This window comes from Apteryx mantelli, chromosome 2, assembly GCF_036417845.1.
Source record: "Apteryx mantelli isolate bAptMan1 chromosome 2, bAptMan1.hap1, whole genome shotgun sequence".
Taxonomy (NCBI): domain Eukaryota; kingdom Metazoa; phylum Chordata; class Aves; order Apterygiformes; family Apterygidae; genus Apteryx; species Apteryx mantelli.
Window position 1 is genome coordinate 124710622 of NC_089979.1, and position 22366 is coordinate 124732987.

Below are 22366 nucleotides of genomic sequence, written 5' to 3' on the forward strand. Positions count from 1 at the left end.
CGGGAGGCCGGGCCGGCCGCGCGCCCGCCTCCGCGCCCCGCCGCGCCCGCGCCCGCGCCCCCGCCGCCGCCGGGAGCGCCCGGAGCCGCCGCGGGACGCCGAGGGGAGAGAGCGGGGGGAAAAAACAAAAATGAAGACCCAAACACCGCCTTTTTTTTTTTTTTTTAAACAGGCACTGGGAGGTCACGGAGCCGTGTAGCAGATGAGGGACGCCTCCCCCTGCCCCCCCCCCAAAAAAAAACTACTTCGTGCCACAATACGGCACTTCACAGAAAGGCAGAGGCGCGACCCGGGGCCAGACATATTAAACGCATACTTTGTTAGACCGCTTGTATAAGACTTGGTTTATTTAAAGTTGGAACAAAATGGAGGAAGAGGGTAAAGAGGAAACTCGCCCAGCCCGGCTTCTTTCAGCTGAACACAGAAATACTCCAGCGACACGAAAGTTGGAGCTCGGGCTCCGCTTGCCCCTGGCCCAGCGGGGCTCGGCGCGGCCGCGCCTCCCGCAGCGCGCGGCCCCGCCACCCACCTGCGCGGCAGCCCCACACCTGTGCGCGGACCCGCCTCGGCACCGCGTTCACAAATGTTTATCCGAAAGGCTCGAAGGAAGGCTGCGTCTCGCAACCCGACTATAAATCAGCGGTAAGAAGGTGCAGGGGTAACAAGATGTTTCCTCTTGTACACAAATCCCAGCTTTTTTTTTTTTTTTTGCTTTTTTTTTTTTTAATCGCTTATTCCTTTAGCACGTCATCAAATGCCTGGGCCTTTTTACAGTGGCTTTGGCTATTTATAAATTTGGGAAAAAATGTGGGGCAGCAGTTTCTTTTTGTTTTTATTTAAATCATCAGTAGTATTGCGGCAGAATTGTCAGCTGCTGTATTATCAACCAAATTGCTTCAGAAAAAAAGAATTATAAAAAGAATTTCTTTAAAGGGACACTTCTCAAGGCTGGTAGAGCTAAAATTAGACTTGCCAGCTGTGTTTTGGTTTGTGGGCATGTGCTTGCACATGACAGGAACGTGGAAATATCACGCTTTACTCTGGCAGTTCGCTGTTCTTGTAAGCAGAGTTTTTCTTTTTTTTTTTAAATTTATTATGGATTCCTATAACTGCCCCATAACCTGCCAGTTCATGAGCAAAAGAAAGCAGCTGAAGGAAATAGGCAGTGCAGGAAGCAATATATGCGTACAAAATACTGCCTGCAGGTACACTGTGGTTTCATGACCAGGCATCAGTAATTACTGGCCATTAAGCACCAGTCTGCACCATACAGCAGGAACAGCTAGGTGCTGTGCTTACAAAAGTAGCTGGTCCCTGTTCTGGGAGGTAAACACTTGGAAAACCAGTGCTTTGTTTCCAAACCATGATGCAAGCATTACTGACTCTGTCTTGCCCCCCTCAAGGAGCCCTGTGAAGCGTTAATACCAACACAGCTTCCAAGCTTGTGGAAACAGAATCAGAGGAAAGGCCTAATTCTGAGAGCTACCGAGTATTTTCAATTTCTACCGAAGTCAAAGCCAGTTAAGGTGGCTTGGTCCCGTGGAAGCCCAGAACAGAAGTGAGTAAGGAAGAAACAGGAGGAGGAGTCAGAAATTCCTGGCTCCCAGCCCTAGGCTCAGTTTATATTGCTTCCCAGATTTAAACTACGCTGCCTCTCATGGTAGTACGTGATACTCCAGCGATACTCTTGCTTACGCTCCCTTTTTTTTTTCCCTTCCTTTTTTTTTTCCCCCCGCAGGTAAAATAGACTGTTCCAGGGTTCATATCTGTAGAAGTGAATACTGATTACTTGACGGTACGTTATACTTTGAGCCTGACAACTTTCAGATTGTTCTTTCAACTGCCAGAATTAAGTTGTTGTGCTTCTCTCCCCACCTTCTCACTTTTCCCTCAGGATATTAACAGAGTTTTTCTTCCTAAGCAGTTTGTTTGTAGAGGTGGATGTAACCAGGTTGGGAGGAAGAAAGAACCTAAGTGTACAGGGTGAAATAAAAAAGAAATACTAAGTAAGGAGGAAAAATAGCATTCTAACAAAAGATCTATCTGAACACGCAAGGTTTGCTAGAGCCATTATTTTAAGACCAGAAAGGGCTATTTTGACTATTTCACACCATTGCCATAAAATTTCAACACAAGATTCCTCCCAACATTGCATACACTGGCAAGTAATTACAAGAGTTTCCACAAGCAGGAAGAAGCTGGGAGCTGCAGGACAAGCCAGACTCTTACCTGACCGGGGAGAGTTGGGAGGGGGCTGGCTTCAGCTCCACCATTCATCTGCTCTCTCCCCCACATAAGTCTTAAATAGGCAGATGCTTTAGATTTCCCTTTTCACCTGTAATCCTGAAAAGGTGCTGAGCACTTGGAACAAACAGCAGAGATAGCTCAGCATCGTGCATGATTGAGCCCTCAGAGATACATCTTACAAGATACAAGTGGAGGGAATAAAATTAGGAATTCAATACAAAAGAGTGGGGGACCAGGGGGAGAAGAAGGGAGGCAATATAGCATAGCAAAATGCAAATGAGCAGCCACAAAAGCAGATTTAGATAGCACACAGCCTCTGAACAAATGCTAGTGCTGGAAAATGGAAAATTTCCATTTGCAAAATATAGACATCAAAAAGATCATCTGTGACTTGGGAGCACACTGTTTAAATAGAATCCCCTTCATTTTCTGGCCTGTGCATTTGAATAACTGAATCCACTTGCAAACTGAAATAGCAGTTTGCCTACCGAGTGTTAAGTATAAATGTTCCTCAAAAGAAAAGACAAGCTGTTCAATCCCGGTGAGCAACAGCGAGCTAACTTCACAACTTTCCTTCTTCCTATTGGATGCTCATTATCAACTCAAACCCAGGACCAGTCCTGGGAATCAAGCAAGCAAGCCGAGTCCCCACGCACCTGAGAAGAAATTGCTGCAACCAGTGTCACCCAGCGCGCAGGGCAATTCACAAGACACGCAGAGCAATAAGAACATCTTCAACGGGAAATTTAGAAGTGAAATAAAATAAATGGGAGCAAATCAACTGTAAAGCAGACAGCCAAATACATTCCAAGGAAGACACTGAAGGATATTAATTCAGAAACAACTGAAGCCACGGATAAGAAACCTGGAGTTAACTGACAGGAAAAAAAAAAATGCTTCTCCTGGCAGACTGAGGTGCAAAAATTACATATGCTTGGCTGTATTTTTACATTTCATAAAATATAGATATCTTCATTCACAAAAAAGTTGGTGAAAAGAGAAAAGCAGATACCTAGTGGAGGAACATAATTCAGGGGTTCATTTGCTTAAATACAATTTTACACACCTTTTTTTTTTTTAAAATAAGAAGCCCCGTATATCAACACTATATCTTTTTAGCTGTACCATGATTCATACCTATCTGAATCAGGGAGTAATTCAAAGATTCTAGCTCCCTGCTCCTGAAAAGCAGTATTAGGTACTCTAGAAAAATTAACTTTTGACAAAATTATGTCAAAATTGTCTAAGTGTGGACTAGGGAATATTCTCTTGTTTAGCAGAGAAATACAGCTGCCATCACCTAAAGCAATATATAAGGTTAAAGAAAAAAAACAACAATTATCTTGGGCTTACATTTTTGGCACTGTCTTTCTGCTTTTATTCTCTCTATTTACTCATTAAAGCTATTTTCAAAGGAGACCATAATGATGCTTGACAGCTTGTTTACAATGGGTTACAAGAAGAATACTGATTTTATTTCTAGATCTGTCAGCTCATTCAGTCCAGAGATCTTAAAACTGTATTGATGAACACAGAATCTTGCTATTTAATAGTTCATTTATCAAGCTAATTTGCTTAAGGATAGCTAACTGAATTTCTAACAAGCTATATATTCAGATGCGGTTGCAGTATCAGTAAGGCTTATGGCTTGCGATAGACAACAGGCTTGGAGGGGTGTGGGGAAAAAAAAGACACAGGGGAACAAAACACTTAGCTTAATAACGATGACAGAATTAAGTATCTGGGATCTACGTGATCTGAGGTAGGGACGCCTCCATTCTCAGATCTTCTCTCCTCCCGCACACAATGCTGGATCTCAGCCCTACCTTTGGCTCCAGAAAGAGGGACCCCAAGATGCGTGTAGATGAGCCCATCTGGGTCAATTTGATCTTTCCCCAAAACAGCAATTGGTGGGGCTGTGGGAGGAGGAATCCATTACAGGACTACACAAATGTCAGACCTGGAGATGGCCTGGGAACCCCTCTGACCTGACAGCTCGTGCCTCCTTGCCCTCTGACTGAGGGAGAAGAGCCAGCATGGCCTTCTGCAAGGGTTAGGCACAGCTCTGGCCTCTTCTCTCTCCTTCCTGCTGGCTCCCACAAATTTTGTCAATGGGGCAGAAGGAATATTAAGATACCATTTTTGTGGTAAGGTGGAGGAAATGAGGGAAGGAGCCACAAGAGGCCATCACCACTCAGGGTGGTTTTACCCCCTCAACACACACACATCCCCCTGCAGCCTTGGTGAGAAATTGGTCAGGTTGACTCTCAGCTCCTCTTCAGCAGCACCATGAGGTCTAGCGTTCAGCAGAGCTGCAGCCAGACACAGTAAAATCTCCTGAAGGGGCTGAGGTGTGAGATTTGGGACGAGAGCAAGGGCTTGACAGCCGGGCTCAGAGCCACAGCCAAGCGCCAGGCATGGGCACCAACCCACCCAGCCCCTGCGCGGCCTTTGCAGCCAGAGAGGCGCTCCCGACTGCATCGTGTCAATACGGACACTTTGGGGATTAGACCCTGCATATTAGGATACAGATCAAAACAGTTCTTTTTACAAAGAAGTCAGACCTATATAATTTGTGATCAATTTCTTGATTATCTTAAACCTGACTTTTCTGTAGTTTGTTTAGGGTTGGCAATACCAAACTATCATTAGTTTCATTATTTTTTACCATATTGTCTTCTATCTTAAATTACTATGGCTCAGATGTTTCCACTGGTCTACTTTTACACGTCCCGGTGCTAAATGGGATCTGATGTAATCTCTTATGTGCATAAACAAATGAGACCAGCAGCCAGTTGTGTAGACACCCCAAAGTTATGTTTTAAGATCCTCTTTCTGTAGATGCTAATGGACACAAGGAGAGTAAATAGTATTGCCTTTATCTTTGGTCTCCAATCTTTTCCTGAAGCATCTCAGAATGCTTTCCAAATGTTAATTCATTCTGTGATGTGAGAGAGAATTAAGTAACACAACCTATTAGCTGTGATGTCCAAGTTGTCACAGAAGAATGATGGATCCCTCACATCCTAAAGGCCAAAGCAAATACAAGTAGCAGGGTAACAGGACAAACAGTCTCATAGCTCCTTTCGGTTCTGGAGGAGATTCTCAAGGAAATAAAGTAGAGACACAGCAGAGAAGTACAATGTAAGGAAGCTGAAGAGCCATATTGTACAGCAGTGTGTCACTGCTGTGTCCTTACATAGGATCATACATCAATATTTAGGGCTTTCAGGAAACACCAAGATTTGCACAGGTTAGAAGAAATGTCTTCCAAAAGTTATATTTCCTATAGCAGATCCAAACCGCAAGTTAGTAAATATTGCATCTGTTCATGTGTCTAAATTTTTAGGATAGAAAGGGCAAACAAAGCCCCGAACAGTAACAGGACTAACCAAGGCCATTTCACTGTTGTAGCATATTAACTCAGTACCACTAGTATTATTTGCAGTATAATTTCAGAGGGAGAAAATTCTCCAGTTCCCACCTTTCTGCCCCCAAAGTCCTGCTTACTAGTCACTTTCCCCACTTCTCTGCTTAAAAATCAGATTGTAATCAGGAAACATGAGATTTTTTTTCTTAAGGAAGTTTATTTCTGAAGGTAATGGGGAGACGTAAATATGCCGCCTGTTTACTGAGGCTCATAAACACATAAGAACACGGGCAAATTAATCGTCACTGAGAGAGTTCCAGCAAACACAGAAAATCCTCGCTTTTTAGGGCATGTTTAACTAAATGTTCACCCCTCATGTACTGAATTACTTAGTGAGATATTAATTTTGTGCTCCAACTGAGGGTAATCACAGAACAAAGCGGCATTATTCAAGTTGCTCTATGAAATTACAGAAAGGGGACACTTAAGAACAAAGGCCAGCAGGAGTCGAGCCTCTCAACTTGAAAGGCATTATCTTTTCCTCCAACTGAAGCGAGGGCTGTTTTGTTTTGTTTTGTTTTTTCTTTCCTTCCTCTTGCTAAATTTCCAACAGCACTGCTGCTCGGGAGGACATCTTTGTGCAGGGGACTGTCGCAGTCAAGGCCCAGGCGCGGGGGCTTATCTGCATGGGAAAATTTACTGACATGATACCAGCATCCTCTACAGCTACAGTAACACCAGCATAACCCCACGCGTGGGCATTCTTAGGCTGGAGCCTTATTACGGTGGGGAATCGCCCTATTTGCGTAAGCCCAGAAAGACTAGAGGCCTGGGTTGTGTTTTCCTGCTGGCGCTGCCGGTCCCTGACCTGTGACCTTGGATAAACCACTTCTCTGTCCTCCTGCCTTTCTCACTCTGTCTCATCCGCTTAGATTGGAAGGGCTCTGTGGCAAAAACAATCGCTGTGTTTTTACATTACCACAAGGGAGACTCAATTTTGGTCCTAAGAAAAAAACCATATCATCAGAAATCTGTAATAATGTATGTAAACAGCTTGTTCCTGTATCATTCAGACAGCTACTCTAAGATAACTCTCACAGACTCTGGCATTTTTTGCATGGGAAAAAAAGTTAACAATAGGCAAGAATAGAGGGTCATCTCAGGCTAAATTCCATTACTATCAAATAAAATACTTTCAGCTTTCTCCATACTTATCCTCCCCAGCATGCCAAGTTACATTTCTTCTTGTCTCTTTCATATCTGGCAGGCTTATTTGCCCACTAGATAATTCTTCATCTAACACTGGCTGTAAATAAGGCCTGAAGGAGCCTTTGCTAATAATTTCCTTTTCATCTGCTAATGACCCCCTTATAAACTGCAGTATAATTACAGCAATACCCTTGAATTCTGCCCAAAACTTCATTCAAAAATGTTTGAAAATTTTTTCATTTGTACCATTGCAATTTTTGTTCTTGATGAAATCCTCAAGTAAGACCTTTTTTGCAACACAGTTCAATTTTTAATTTTAATCTTTCATACAAATCCTGCCTTGACCCAGCAGCAGTTTCCCCTTTTTTTCCCCAAAAAAGTCTAAAAAAGTCTGTAATGTTTTTTTCAAAAATATCTTCAGCAAAAATTCTGTTTTTCTATTCATACAGTAGGAAAACATTGTTTAGGAATTAGACAGATGAAATGCCACTTCTTAAATCAGTTCTCCAGTGAAATGTGTTTGTCTGTTGCTTATTTTTAACTGAAGTGCATGAAACTATAATCTTTGGACACAAAAATGCTATTCTTCTCCTTCTCACCTGGACATAATCAGGAAGTGAAGTGAAAAGCATATAAAAGTACTCAGTAGAACCTCTAGTGCATTTTTATCAACATGTAAAGCTTTCCCATGACATTACAAGAAAAATTATAAATGTCCATTAAATATGGAACTAGAAGATTGTGTGTAACATTTTCAAACAGAAGGGAAATATCTAACTCTCAAATTACATTTTACCCAGATACTGAGAAAATGTATAGCAAATGGAGAAGTACTGTACTGTGAGGTGGGTGAAAAGTTCTACTCTCAGATAAGCTGGAGACTTGAACCAATTCTCCATTTTTCCAATCAGTTCACTCTTCTGTAGGAATAATGGCATTTTTTGTAATGGACAGCTTCCATTTACCACAGAACCAATGCAAGCTGCCGTGCAAAATCAAACTTTATGTCATGCCAGATTACAGTCCATCATAACCAAAGAAAATGTATTGAACTGAATATATTTGGTTTAGGAAATCTGTATTTTGTCAGCTGCAGTATAACTCATTGTCCATTAAACGGTACCAAGCCCATTCTAAACAGAGCACACCGTATAAATGTTTAACTTCCAAATCCTATTCTTGTCAACTTTCCAGAACAAAAGTAAGGGTGATACCTGACATCTAACAAAAACAGACTGCCACTTTCCTGTACCAGAAACATTTTCTGGATGGATTATTTATTTCCTACAAACAGACAAATGCTAATTATAGCTCAAATCTTCCCCTTTTTTCCCCACCATTAATTTCTTTTCCTCCCTCCCCGATGCATCTTTTCTTCACCCTTGTTCATCAAAAATCTTTTGCCTTCAAAAAATTTCATCATTCAGCATCCTCATTCTCCTTCATGTAAAAGCTATCTGTTTTGAGAATAATTTGCCTGCCTTCTTTCATACGTTCCAGATGGAGTTTTTAATAAAGCTCAGGGACTCAGGGCTACTGTATTTTTATTAGGAGATGGTAGAAACTTTATAATGATTTCTATTCACATTCAGCAAACGTTCTTCCCTATTGTTCTACCCTATTCACCTCTCCCAACATCCTATTCCCAGATCATTTTTTGCCTGTAATCCTTCATCTGTTTTGTCTCCTCTTCATTCCTGTCCCCACCTAACCCATCTTGCCAGCACAAGTGCTTTCTTTTTCTTTCCTTCCCTTTTCTGCCTTTCTTTTGTTGTCACCATTCCTCAGTCACAGACACCTTTGGTTCCACTGATATTTTCCCACCTGGAATCTCAGTTGTTTGAATGTAGGACCAGAGGATCTTTGGTTCCCCCCATGGGGGAAAAAAGATACCACCGAGCTATTCTTTATGACTCGGAATATGCCCCTGCTCTGTGGGAGGAGAAAGCCCTGCATGCCATAAACATCGAACTTTGTTGTCAGCTGAGGTGCCTCAGCAGGGGTGGGAACAGAGCTAGGGAGTTCAAAACCTAGTAGAAGGTAAGGATACTACATTCATTAAAGAGGGGAAGAATTCGGTCTGATAAGCCAAGGATCCAATCAGTCTCACCTCTGCACAACTTGCTTTCAATAAATGGATTTAAACAAGATTCTCCTAGGTGTAAAGATGTAGGTAAAGATCTTCCCTCCTCCTAACCACTGCAAATTGGAGAGTCCTGAAGTCAACGCTCTTGTCTTTTCAGGATCCTGAGCCAGCTAACTATATCAGCATAAAAATAGTCTTTGCTGAAGATTTTCACCTCACATACAATGGGGTAAGAATAACAAGGAGAAAACACTAAGAGTGAGTAGAAGTGAAATATTTATCTTTGATACAGTTTTCCAGCTGAAATACTGACACCAGTTCTGCTCACTGGTAAGTTGTGATATTGGCCATATGGTACCTTCCCACAAAAAAAAGTAGACACTTCTGCACAGAGCAAAGAGGTTGCAGGAGAAAAAGCCTTAATTTAATTTAATTTAATTTCCAAGTTGTCTTTCAGCAATAGGTATTTCTTTCTGCTAGTCATCTTATTTGAATGTTTTATCAGAAAGGCCAGTAGCATTCTGTCTCTGTGGTTGTTCAACATCTCCCATTTTATCAGACCTCCATTTCAGTTAACTACTAGTTTGTTAGACCTCTAACATTTCAGCTGAATGTTTCCATCCTATAGATCACACCCTAACTTTGAATTCATATTGAGAAATTCCAGTCAAACTGTTGGTCCTCTTCTTGTTTCTCAAGAAAGATGCAAGGTTTTTTTCTGTGTCAGAATAAAGTGGTGCCAAATGCAGGCAAAAAATGTCCAAGTTCATCCAGCTTCCTCTCCTCGCATAGTGGCTGGAAACAGCCCAAGGGAAGGCAAGATTTCTTACTACATGCTTTAGAAGAGAGACCTGAAATTTGGCCAAATAGGCGAGTCTTTCCATTAGGGATGTGCCTTTTGCCTTTCTTATGAAAGCTTTCCAAATTTGGCTGCATGAAAAACATCTGAAATAGCAGAGTCCTTGCGTGCTCAGCAAATACCTACTTGGAGTTTCTGCACCCACTTCCCTTGCAGCTCCCATAGACCTCTACACGTGACACTGTACTCTTCTCCTGAGCTTTCCCAAACTGAAATGCAGGAAGGAAGAGCCTCCAGGCAGACAAGAGCAAGAGGCTCCTACCTCCCTCTTAACTGCGGGGTTGAAGGCAGAGACCCAGAAAGCTGCACAAAGCAGGGGTGGTCTGATCTGAGCAGCACAGCACAAGATCAAAGATACGATGGGAGATACTGGCACCTAACTGTGGTAGTACTGTGGGGTACTGCATTATTTTTGCAATTATATTATGTAGTGTTGGGATATTACCCACCGCAGTGAAGAGCTGTGGAGGAGAGAGCCCAAAAGGAAACTGAAGAGTAAGAGCAGCATGTGTCTAGGATATAGGGACACACTGACATGTGCTCCTGAAAAGGAGCCCAGGGCGAGTGATTATTACAGTCCAGAGCAGAGATGGATCAGACGGGGAGCTGGAAATACCTGTGCAAAATGGGAGGTGAGATTAAGAATGGAAATCCAGAAGAATTAAGAATGAAAGGGCAGCAGCAATGGCAACTAGTTAGGTAGGAAGAGCAGAGTTCGTTTGAGGACCTAGACAGGGCAAAAGAGGAGCCGAAATGGGCTAGGATGGGAGAAGCAGAGATGTGTATGTTTGGGAGAAAACATCCTGACAGTAAACCCAAAACTCCTGACATTGACCACTCCTCTGTTGTAACCAAAAATCATCTACACCAGCTGCAAACCATTCCATCCCCTTTTAGCACCGGTCCACACAGACGATTAAAATCTAATGCTGCCAGACTCTCTATGTCTCTGTGACAAATAGAAAGATTTCAATTTTGCTGACAATCCATTTGTCAATATGCCATGGGATGGCATTTTCAGGTTCTTTTTTAGAAAAGCTAAAACCTTTTCCACACAAATTAAACTAAAAGGAAAGGGGGAAAATTCCATGTGATCCCACATTTAAGGTTAATGAGAAATGACATAATTATAATGAATAATAAAAATATAAATGAGTATTCACAGTGAAGTCCATTACAAATGCATAGACAACCATTACTCTGTAATTTTATACCTTTTGAACACTTGACTTTGCAACCTTAATGCTTTTTTAACATTGTTTTTGCCTGTGTAATGATATATACCAGTCTCCAGACACCAGCTGCAGTCTTCCTGTTTCCTTGATCTATTTCAGACAACTTTTAGTACCGAGTATGAGAAGAGGCCAGCGAATACCTCACTGAGCACTAGCCAGGAGATAAAGAGGGATGCGTTTGGTTGTTTTCTCTCTTTGTATTCTTAATTCCCATCTCAAAAGCTGGGACCGGGCAACAGGCTCTTGGGGTTGGTCTGTCAGATATAAAGCACGCTGCGCTCATTGCCAGTTTTGTCAGAACTCCTCGATTCTGCCGTTTGCTTCTCCCCTTGGTTGAACAACAGAACCCAAGTTAATGAGCCTTCAGGACACAATTAAATATTTATTGGTTCAGTTAGGGCTGTGGCCAAGAGCATGGCATTAACTATTTTCTTGATTCCTTTTCATCTGACAGTGTGCCCATTGCTTTAGTGGTACATGTTGTCCTTCACTGCTGGACCCCTGCTTAGACATGATACTAGACACATTTTTTCTAATTGGAAAAAGGCATTGCACACTTACAGACTACCGTAATATTTCAAGTTTACTGCTAGGAGAAGCCAATATTAATAAGGGTTGCGTTTTCATTTCTTCAGGCATTACATATTTTAGCTGCAAATGTCAGCTCTTAGCAAGTTCTTAGCTGTTGTTCCTGAAGCATCATATTTATAAATGCCCTGTAGAACTGTCCCAACTCCTTGTCACTCTGGCAACTCTGGGTCACCTTAAAGCTGCTGCAAGTCCCTAAACATCTGCATCATTCAGACTGGAATCCTAATGTGTACTGTGCAGCAACCTTCACTACGCTACCTGCATGCTTATATGCAGGTGGCTTTCCTGGCAGCTGAGATTTCTATTTGCAATAAAAGAAAACTCTATTTGCAGTAAAGAGCAGACACTTTGGGGGACCAGCTCAGTGACTCAACTACCTGTGCAACACGTTCTCATTTCCACCTGCATGACCCTGAAGCAGTCATTGCAGTCTGAGTGGAAAAGGGAGTTAACACTAAATAATATTAGATAAGAGCCAATCTGCACTCAGCACTCTTCAAACAGCAAGAGAAACATGCCTTAGGTGTAAAGTGAGAGATCAAGTAGGAGGAAACAGTGGTGAAGAACAACAGGGCAAATGAAAGACCCTCTCTGCATGCCCCTCTGAATTGGGCTTTTCTATTAAGTTCCTGGCTGTAAGGGAAAGGTGACAGAGATCCCATGCTCTCACTGTCACAGCCAGTCATTTACTTGTTCTTCAAGATTACAAAGAGTGGTATATAAGCCTCATAGTATTTACATCTGTAATTTTATGCAATAATTTAGTTGCCTCCTTGCATGAAAGAAGAAACACAATGACACCTAATTCAAGAGCTAGACTTGTAACTCTGCTCAACAGCAAGGGATAAAAATTCAGGTGATGTATGGGTACTTAGTTGTATAACTCCTATAAAGATGAATGAAAACAGAGAGTCTAAATCCCAACATGCTGCTTTGAAAAGGACTCTCTCTGAGCTGAAATGATGGACGGCTTTATATATACAAACACTCACACACACATAACCCATGATCTAAGTAGGCCGGTAGATGACAGTAGGCCATTGCACACTTCAGTCCCACAGAGCTGTCTGGAAGCAGTTTGACCCGGTTCAGCAGAACTGTCTCTTAAACATCACAGCCCTTTCCTGCACCAGTTATTAAAAACCGCTTCCAGCCGTGGACCGAGCAAGTTGCCCGCCCTGCCACCCACTCTTTCTCCCTCGGAGCCACAACACGTGCCTGTAGCTCAGCTCCACGTATGGCTCCTGTCTACCTGCACCACACAGGCTCCAGCCCCGGCTCCTGCCCCCTCCCCGAAGCTGGCGGTTGTTGCGTGCCCACCAGTGGGAATACCTGTGCCTTTTGGCTAGGTGTCACATCAAGCCCAGGACTTCTGGAACACGATACTAGGATCTCTGTTAACCTGATGGACCTGCTAAATTTCCACCTTATACATTTCATGCAACACAATAGAATGTATATTAAAAGAAGAGTTGCAAGCTAAAAGCTAAAATCTATGAAATACCACAATTAAGACTGCTTATTCCACCTTCACTATCCTCTTGAGCCGATTCATTAGACTAAAATCTTCAGAAGTGCATGCTATTCTAATTTGCGGGCCCCTTGCCTTGTTCTCAAGTGTTGGTTTGGTATTCCTCACTGAATGACAAAATATTTCATATTATATTTCCTCATCACTTTTTAATACCACACCATATTTACTGTACAGCATCTAGACTCTGTTCTGAAGACAGAATTAATGTTTGCATAGGCTTTTGAGCAGGTGATTTTCACTACAGTGGTAGCACGCTTTACAACACATGTAAATTCATCTTCTTAACACTTGACATAAGAAATATGTTCATCTCTAGTTAAGAAGTAGGCAACTGAGGCACATAAAAAATAAGTGAAAAATTGGCACTGGTTTTGGTGCACATTTTGAGGATGCCTTAAGTTTTTTCTGAAAACTGGCATTTATAGCACAGTACCAACACTCTGTTACCTAGGCTTCTTAATTGTGCAGCTTTACCAATATTAGCAATATACACGGGCTTTTGCTGTGTGATTTCCTAGATTCTTACAAAGGGAAAGTGGAGAAAAAAACAACAACAACAAAAAACAGGTGCTATCTGGCTAGTGTTAACCAACCTCCAGAACCTGGCAGCCAGGTGTTCATCTTACAACCAAGAGGAGTAAGACACATATCAGCGACTTTGAAGAGATGATGGGGGAGGAGGAGAAAGGTGGATGGGAGAAGGGAGCTCCCTGAACGCCTCAGCAGGAGTGGTGCCCACTCCTCCACGGCAGCATGGAGACAGGGCTGAGCACTACCTCTGGCCCTGGGAGCTGCAGTGAGGTTCACATCAGCATCTTCCCATGCCCAAACAGCCCAGCTGTCACCTTGACACAGCCCTGGCGCAGGAGCCTGACACTAACTGTTCCCAACTTGCATGAAAACTTGGAGCTTCAGGTCCAGCCATGGTTCCTCTACAACATTAAAACCTCCAGCTCCTTCCCAAACAGGCCTCTGCACAGAGCAAACGGAGCAACCGGTAGCAATGGGAGGTTTCCCTGCTCTCATATGGGGAGCAACACCCCTGACCCATGAGGTTCACAGACATATTGACAGGAGAGGACTGGGAACTTGGGAGGGTAGATACTGTTCCAGGCTTTGGCCCTGCATGTTAATCTCAGTCTTCTTGCTCAAGAAACTTAATCCTACTCATACAGCAATCAAAAAGAAAGATTTATAATTTATAATTATGTAACATTTATAAAAGAAAGATGGCAAACCTTAACAATAAGCAGTTTAATCAATCCCTTTCTACATATAAAATTAATGATGTAGAATTGTAGAATTATCAGAGAATGAGGCAATAATTTTACAAAATAGAGAGTTAAAACAGACTCCAAAGGATTAACATCTAAAGTAGATCATCCTCTCCATACAAAATTCTGTAATGGATTTCTCTATATCGGATAATTTCTCTATAGCAGAAGCATGAGCTATTCTTTTTAAGGAGATCTCTAATATCTGACTTTACATATGCCTTTTGTTTTCTTTTGCTATTTGCTATAGTCATGCAAAAGTAACAGTTTTGACTAAGGACAGGGGCACATGTTCTTGGTGAGGTATTTTAATATTTTAGGGAGGAGCATACAATTCACACGTGATCTTGTTTGGAAAGACAGAGCAGAATTCTTCACTTGAATATTTCTGGTCACTAATGGAGTACAACGGGGCTCAACTAAGCAAAAATAGCATTGTGGTTAAGATATTGGACTAAACTTGGAAGATCTTTTCTGGTTTCTGGCTCTGCTGCAGGCATCCTGTGTGTCCTTGGATAAACGCCTCTTGTGAGGCTAATTTCATTTATGCGCTCATGTACATAGCAATGAGCCTCATAAACAGCCTATAAATATAATCACTTGAAATAATTTTTAAGGTACAGTCTCATATTCTGTGAGGGATTTCATGTTCTCTTGGGAAATAGAGACGTGTATGCTAAGCTAAAGGCATGAGATGGATTTGGATCTATCTCAATTTCTGTGGCATTTGTGGGCACAATTAAATCTGGCATGTGCAGACCATCATGATAAAGAAGAGTACTCATTATTTGCACTATTTGTCATTTTATTTCTCAGACTGGGATTGTTCCCAATTATGAGACGTAAGGCTGTAGGAAGCCAAGGAGAAATGCACATATAGATGATGATATCTTTGAAATAGTGCTGGCTCTGTGTCCACTTTGTTCAAAATTCAGCCTTTGAAACATCCTGTAATGACCTGTGTGCATGCACAAGAGTTGCAATTATTCACACAGACCCTACTGTAAATCACAAGCTCATCCATACATGTGGCAGTTTCATGTCTTAACACTCACAATGAGTGTAGCTATACAGTTCACAAGTAAACTTCTACAGGAATGGTGATGCTGCAGCAAATGCAGATCTGCCAACTCTGCTAATCTGGTATACCACCATTTGTGGTGGCAATCTACCACTCTGCTGCTTCAGATGCTTTGCTGGTGCTCTGGCAGCCTCTGCTCCAGACGTCCAGGTGAACAACTACTGCCCACAGCAGGTCTACATCACACAGGCAGCAAGTGCACCTGGACCCTGTGGGAACACTGTTCTGGTACTTAATATGAAATCTACCCCAGTAACTTCACGACCACCATAATACTTCCAATTTTGTTACTCAGTCCCTGATCAGCTCCTTTTCAACAAGGATGATCTCCTCCAACACACGTCTTTACATAGTTGCTGACCCCCAGTAGTGAAGGTAAAGCAAAAAGTAGTAATAAGTAAATCAGACAAGTACATTCTGTAAATTTGTGTCTACTGCCTGTGCCTACTTCCTGTGTCTAACACAGATTTTGGAAAAATATGTCTACCCACTTTCCAAGTAAATTCTGATTATCTGCTTCTGACAGTTCCTGAAATATTTCCTTACCTGGGAGAAGTCATTACAGAAACTTAAATTTCTTTGTTTAAACTTAATATATCCAGTTAAAAGATACACACATGCAGTCATTTCTGTGTGGGTTATTTACAAGTGAAAGAGTGTCTGTGTTTGAAAACTTACCCCATCAGGAGTATGTTTGCCATAAAGCAGAGTTTCATAATATGAAAGGGTAACTGAAGATACTGTTGATAATAAGCTAGGAGCCAGCATTATGTCTTCTATTTGCAGTAACTTAAATCTCCGAAGGCTCTTCATTACTCAGTTGTAAACTATTGTTTCCCTTAAATCTCTGTAGCTTTCCTTGCATCATGTTACTGCTTTCAAGTAACCAGAAATGCCAATACTTTAGTGAATCAGACAACTACTAAATAGTCTAAGATTGTTAGAACACCAAAGAAATATCAACTCCTGGCATAAGGGGGAGGGAGCAGGTAAGAAGACCAAATTAAGGACATAAGCAAAAGATACCTGCCGTCTCCAAATGAAAGCATCTGTTTAGAGTAGATGCAATGCAGCTAGAAAACCTGTAACTGCCATTTCTAAAAGGGCTGATGATTAAAATATGATCACTTATACTAAAAAAAAAAAAAGTAACTACTATTTTTTTCTGCCCATCAGCCCTGGTGTATCACAGTTACTCAAGTGGATTCAAATTCATTTAAGGGCAAAGGCATGCTTCTGGAACTGCCCCTGCTGCCTGTCTCTCTGGGAATTAACCACCTGAACAATTAGGAGCAGAGCTCACCATGCAGCGCCTTTTTGTAAGGGAGAGGAGAGGAGAGATGAAATGAAGAACCAGTGCCCTCTTTCCTTGCCTCGCAGAAATGGTCGGAGCTATTTGTTAAATGCCTCGGCACTGGGTTGTATCCGCAACAATAAGGCCTGTGGCAAAGCAAGAATCTTGACACTCCCAAGAACTTGTTAATTTTGGCAAGTAAGTTATGTCTGGGGAGCTGAATTGGAGAAAATGAGGATGTAATAGTGTTGCAATACAGTATTATAACATTATGAATAACATTCATAATGCCATCGGATACCTTCCAAAAGAAGACTACTAATATAGCAAAAAAAAATATTGGCTTATATTTTATTAAAGCTCAGGATACAGTGACAGCTCAACAGTAAACTGTATGTAACAGTTACTCAATAACAGGTTTTACGGCAAGCTTGGATAGTTTCTTGCTTGTATCCTTTTGGCATTCACTTTTTTTGTTGTTTGTTTTTAAACTGTAATGACAAGGGCATAGCTCATGTTTGCTGAAATACCTCTAACTACACATACAAGCTATGATCAGTATCACGTTTATCACTGTCTCACACAGCCACTATATTGGTATTTTCTATTTCTCAGGGAAATACATTTAACAACAACACACACAGTAAATCCAAAATGAGCCTTAAATAATCTTGTTCAGGGCAACAGAGAATAATGACTGTCTTCAATGAGGGGCATAATTACAACAAGCTGTCAAAGGAAACTTTAAGAAGGTTTGGGGGCAGGGGGAATTAAAAGCTATTTACCTCTATCAAAGCAGAATGAATAAGGGTAATGAGTAATAACCCTGAGAAAATGACAACAAAGGGGAACATTCTCGGCACCATGAGTGGGAAATTAATCAAGTCCCTCTTTTGTAAACAGGTGTTGCACGATAAATTCCCTACGTTCCACCCTGAAAAAGCATCCTTAATATTAGAAAGGAAAAAGTTCTAATAAGAAATAAACAAGAAAAATGCTACCTTGTACTTACATTGCATCATTTACATAGTCTTGAAGCACCTTTCAAGTTCAACACCATAAAATAAATATTGAAGTTTAGTATCTTATGGCATTTTGATTTAAAATAAAGGGGAAAATACAATGTCCGAAATTAACAAGTAGGCAATGGCTCCATGACTACAAGAGCAACTTGGACAATATTCTTTTCAGGAAACTTCATGTAATAGCTAACAAATTACTGGTGCATCTACTTGAGACATAGGAACTTGCACATCTCGATTATATCTACAACACCTCAAACCTCCCCACTGAGTCAGGGAATACTTTAGTTAGAGTCAGAGAAGCACATTGCAGTTCTGTAAACAGAGGACTGAAATCAAGAAATCCTTAGTTCTAAAGTGGGATCCAATTGTGAACCTTTTGGCTGTCCACAAAGAAGTTAATGAACCAACCTATACAAGTCATCTGCCCTCTGCTCCCTCTAAAATAGAAATAGTAGTATTTAACTATCAATCTCAGTGAAGTGTTGCATGGATTAGCTTATTTAATTCTTTAAAATATTTGTGGAAGAAAAGTGTTCTATAAACATTAAATTTTACTGAAGTAGTGAGCAGAAGATCTTTTACAAGGGGGAATTACTACATTTCCTTTCTTTATATACCAATTATTCGTTAATGCAACAAACAAAGATTAGTTTTGACATTTCCCAAAGAATGATTTTTCACTGTTACATGCTATCTTGATTTGACACTACAAATAAAAACATCGTTCAGTGTATCCCTGATCATGTTCCCAAACATTACTGAGGCCTAGAAATCTAAGATGCAGTGCAAAGTACCTTCTCTTGATAGTATCCACTACAATTTAGTTGGGTATTTAAGAAAAAGATGTGCATAGAGCATGTTACAATTACTTCTTGTAAAACTGAGTACAATTAGTTTAGATGCTGACGCCTTTCAGAAAGATATTGCAAAACATGCCTTGCAACTCTGAATGTTAAAATAAATCTAACAAAAACTGAAAAATAAAGGACAATTCTCAGCAAAGCACAAAAGTACCATGTTCTTCTGTATGAAAAAGAGCTAATGTGAATGCCCAAGAGATCTGTGTGTTTTTATGAAAAAGTATGAAAAAGTCAGGTGAAGGTGCTATATACAGATCAGATAATAGTTCTATAAGCCTAAAAATAGTTCAGCAAGAGGCATACCTTGCCAAGACCATTTTGCCCCTTATGTCATCTCCAAAATCCACCTCACATCAGTCATGTATGGAGGAGGTTAAAATCAAAAGACAGGTCGGGGTCTTGCAAAAATCTTAGTCAAGTTCCTGGAGGACTAGCATCATCCGCAGTGCTGCTGCTGAAGGTGATCGTCATCAGTGGAACTCGCTGCCTGCTAAAGCAATGGGGAGATTCATCTCTACCCCAGCTTGTGTGGCGCCACAGGACAGCCCCAACACACAAGATCCTGGGCACAGGGAGTATGGCAGGATTGCCACTCTCACTCCGAAGCAAGAGGGGGCTTGAGCCAGAGATTCCTGAGCGAGTTTGTGAACAGCCAGCGTCCCAAAGAGCACTGCTAGTAGACTTTGGGAAAGCTGGTCAGTAACATATGCAACTACTGGTCTCCTGAGCTATATTTGACAAATTACAATAAATTAAGCTTTTTTTTTTTTTTTAAGTTTCTTTCAGTCGCTTTTTTCCATTTAAGCAACTGCTATAGTTGTGACAAGGGATGCCAGGTAGTTATGAATGACAGTGGCCAGTATAAATGTGACAGAATATAGCATTTGGAAGAGATCGTCTAGGAAGAAATGAGCCGTGTAGAGAAAACATGAGAACCATTTTTGCAGAATACAAGGCACAAAATTGCTTTTTAAATTTGTTGGGGTTTTTTTAGAAGCTATTTGAAAATAAATATTGTTTTTCTAGTAACTATAAAAAAAATTTTTAAAGCAGAATGTTCCTGTATAAGCAATCACAGTATCAAAGTCCAAAGAGAAAGAGAAGGTTCTAAAAGGCACAAAGTCCAATTTATTTTCAATGGAAGCTGAGCACCTTCCTCTTCATCTACCTTGGAAAGTCTACCTCTAAAAGCTTTCATAGCTTTTTTTATTATGCAGTTGTGTTTCATTCTCAACAAACATAATTAAAACTAATGGCACATAAATATGAAAATTATGGGCCTTGGATAAGTCAGTGACCTGTGCCAATTTACTCTAGCTGCATATTTGGCCCTCAAGTGAGATTTCACATGAATATACACAAGCCTTATATTGCATATTAACTCGCCACATGTTTAGAAAACGACAGGAAAGTTGATCCGGTTCCACTAAATTTTGACGAGCCAATTTATGGCTTGAAGCACATGAAAAGCGGTCTCCTTTGCTCAGGCTACATGCTTAGAATACATCCAAACTTTGCTCGTCATTGGTCATGCTGAGCAGGCAGTCCCATGATTTCTCATCTAATCAACCTCAGAGTGACTGTGAATCCAACAGCCGTGTCTGAGCAATTGGAAGAATAGATACAGAACAAAGGGGAAGACCCATCTCAACAGGGCTTCTCCCTCAAGTAGATAAACTCAGCTTCAGTGGAATGTATCAATATTTCATTCACTATTTTGTACTGTATTTCTCCTGTGGTTTATGCTCCAACCACTTTCTTTTAAAGGTGCATTAACGTCTTCTTTTAACAGCATCCCTTCTAAACTTTTCCCCTTGCTTAATGGGCCTGAAGGGATTAAACCCTTAGCAGAAAAATGCATCTGCTGTACATAACATCACAGTATTAGACTATCATAATGCTAACTCATTTATTTTCATTTTGTGGAAGTATACCTTCCCTTGAGAATGATACTATAGGGTACATTTCCTTCCTGATGCTTCCTTTCATGTATTGTATGATATTAAGGAGAAACACTTGTATTCAAACATCAGAAACCCAAGGCCCACTTTTCACCTTGCATTTTGAGGCCACATTATATCGACAAGTCAGGGAGGCTGACTAGCACAGAGCTACAGAAGTTCCTCCGGTCTCAGAGAACAAGCAACACGCATTCTTCCCACTTGTCATGGTTCCGGACACTGACCAGACAGAACTGACTTAAATTTGCTCTTGGTTTAGGTGACTTCCTTGCACATAAGTTAGAGAAAGCAGAACTTCACATTTCAGAGAGGTCAGCTGTGATCTCACTGCTGGAGCACATATCAGAACATTCGACATCACTACAAACAATAGCATCATTCATCTTTTATTGTTGGGCAAGTCTTTGCTATGTGCAGTTACAGCAGATGATCAATGCGTATATGTGTGGAAGTTAACTACGGTTTTATTCCTTTGCTCTTGGAGTAGGGGTCTATGCATGGAGTGCTCAGGGTCCCCATCATACATGAATTCAAGACCAGGTAACTAAAATAGCTATAAAATCAAGAAATTAAAGGGAAGATAGTTTAAGTTACCAAAAATTTTATAGCTCTCCTGATTGGAAAGATGTTTCATCCAAAAGCCAACTTCACTTTAAGCCCGCTAAGAGAAGCTGGGTATATCTGGTGCCAGAATCAAAAGTCATCAGGTTCTTAAACAGGTACCTGATGCCTCAGTAAGATTTTCAAAAAGCATCTAGACATCCACTCTAGAGTGCACCTGTCTAGATTTTGGGCACCTGCACGTCTTAAATCACTGGCATCTAATTTGGCCGATTTAGCCCCTTTTACATGTATATGCCACAGCCTAGTTGACTTCACAACACATTTCTGAGTATAGTAATGGGAAAAAATATTGCACAACACTTGGGAGATCAATCAATAAAGGTTCTCTCTTCTTTGAAAGAGGACAGGCACAGTGCACATCATTTCCTAGAAACCAACGGAGGTACACTCTGCTAGAGCAGCAGCAGGAGCAACCTCAAACTTGGATAAGCTTCTCTTCTCAATGATAGGTTAAAACAGCCAGACTTTCATTGCTGCAATAAGCAGGACAGAAAATAGTATTTCAGAGAGAATTACAGGGATGCAACCATTCTTTTTCTTTAAATAGCACCAGGTAACATTACACACAGGGGTTGTCAGGGTTCAGCACAGCAATACGTTAGCATAGACACAATGTAGTTCCTTATAGCCTTTAATATGAAAATTATCATACAATTAAAAAAAACCAACCCTCATTTAGATGAATTTGAAATACATGCATTCCCTACCTAACAGCTGCACTGACTAGCTAATACAACGAACACTTCCTGTTAGGTCTTGTTGAAAAGAAGAAAAAACCAACATTGTTATATAATACTTCGGAAAAATGGGACATTTCCAAACATGCCATGTTTTCATACGTTATTCTGTTTCTATTGGCATACTGTGCAGACTTATTCTCTCTGCCATAATTCCACAAACAAACTATGGAAAAGCATTCAAGTTTTGTAGACAAATTGCAGAGATTGCATGTTGAAGGGTAAAAATGTAAGATGGCTACTTTCCGATCAAGGCAAGAGAGGAAGGACACCCTTAGGCGAAAATTTCCAGGGGCAGTTCTGAAGAAGCAGTTTGTCAAACTGAGCGGAGAAGAATGTTTAATTCTCCTTGCTAACATGATAGTGATCAGGAAGAAAT

The 22366-nt window shown here is 41.0% G+C and overlaps 1 protein-coding gene and 1 long non-coding RNA gene across 10 annotated transcripts in view; one reads left to right on the forward strand and one right to left on the reverse strand.

Annotated features, from left to right (window-relative positions):
- Positions 1–22366, reverse strand: part of RBMS3 (RNA binding motif single stranded interacting protein 3) — a 722481-nt gene that overhangs the window by 451208 nt on the left and 248907 nt on the right. The window lies entirely within an intron of this gene.
- On the forward strand, positions 310–16678 carry LOC106491207 (uncharacterized). The gene is made up of 3 exons (XR_001293740.2): positions 310–642; positions 1739–1795; positions 16663–16678. It is a non-coding gene; the product is annotated as an uncharacterized lncRNA (long non-coding RNA).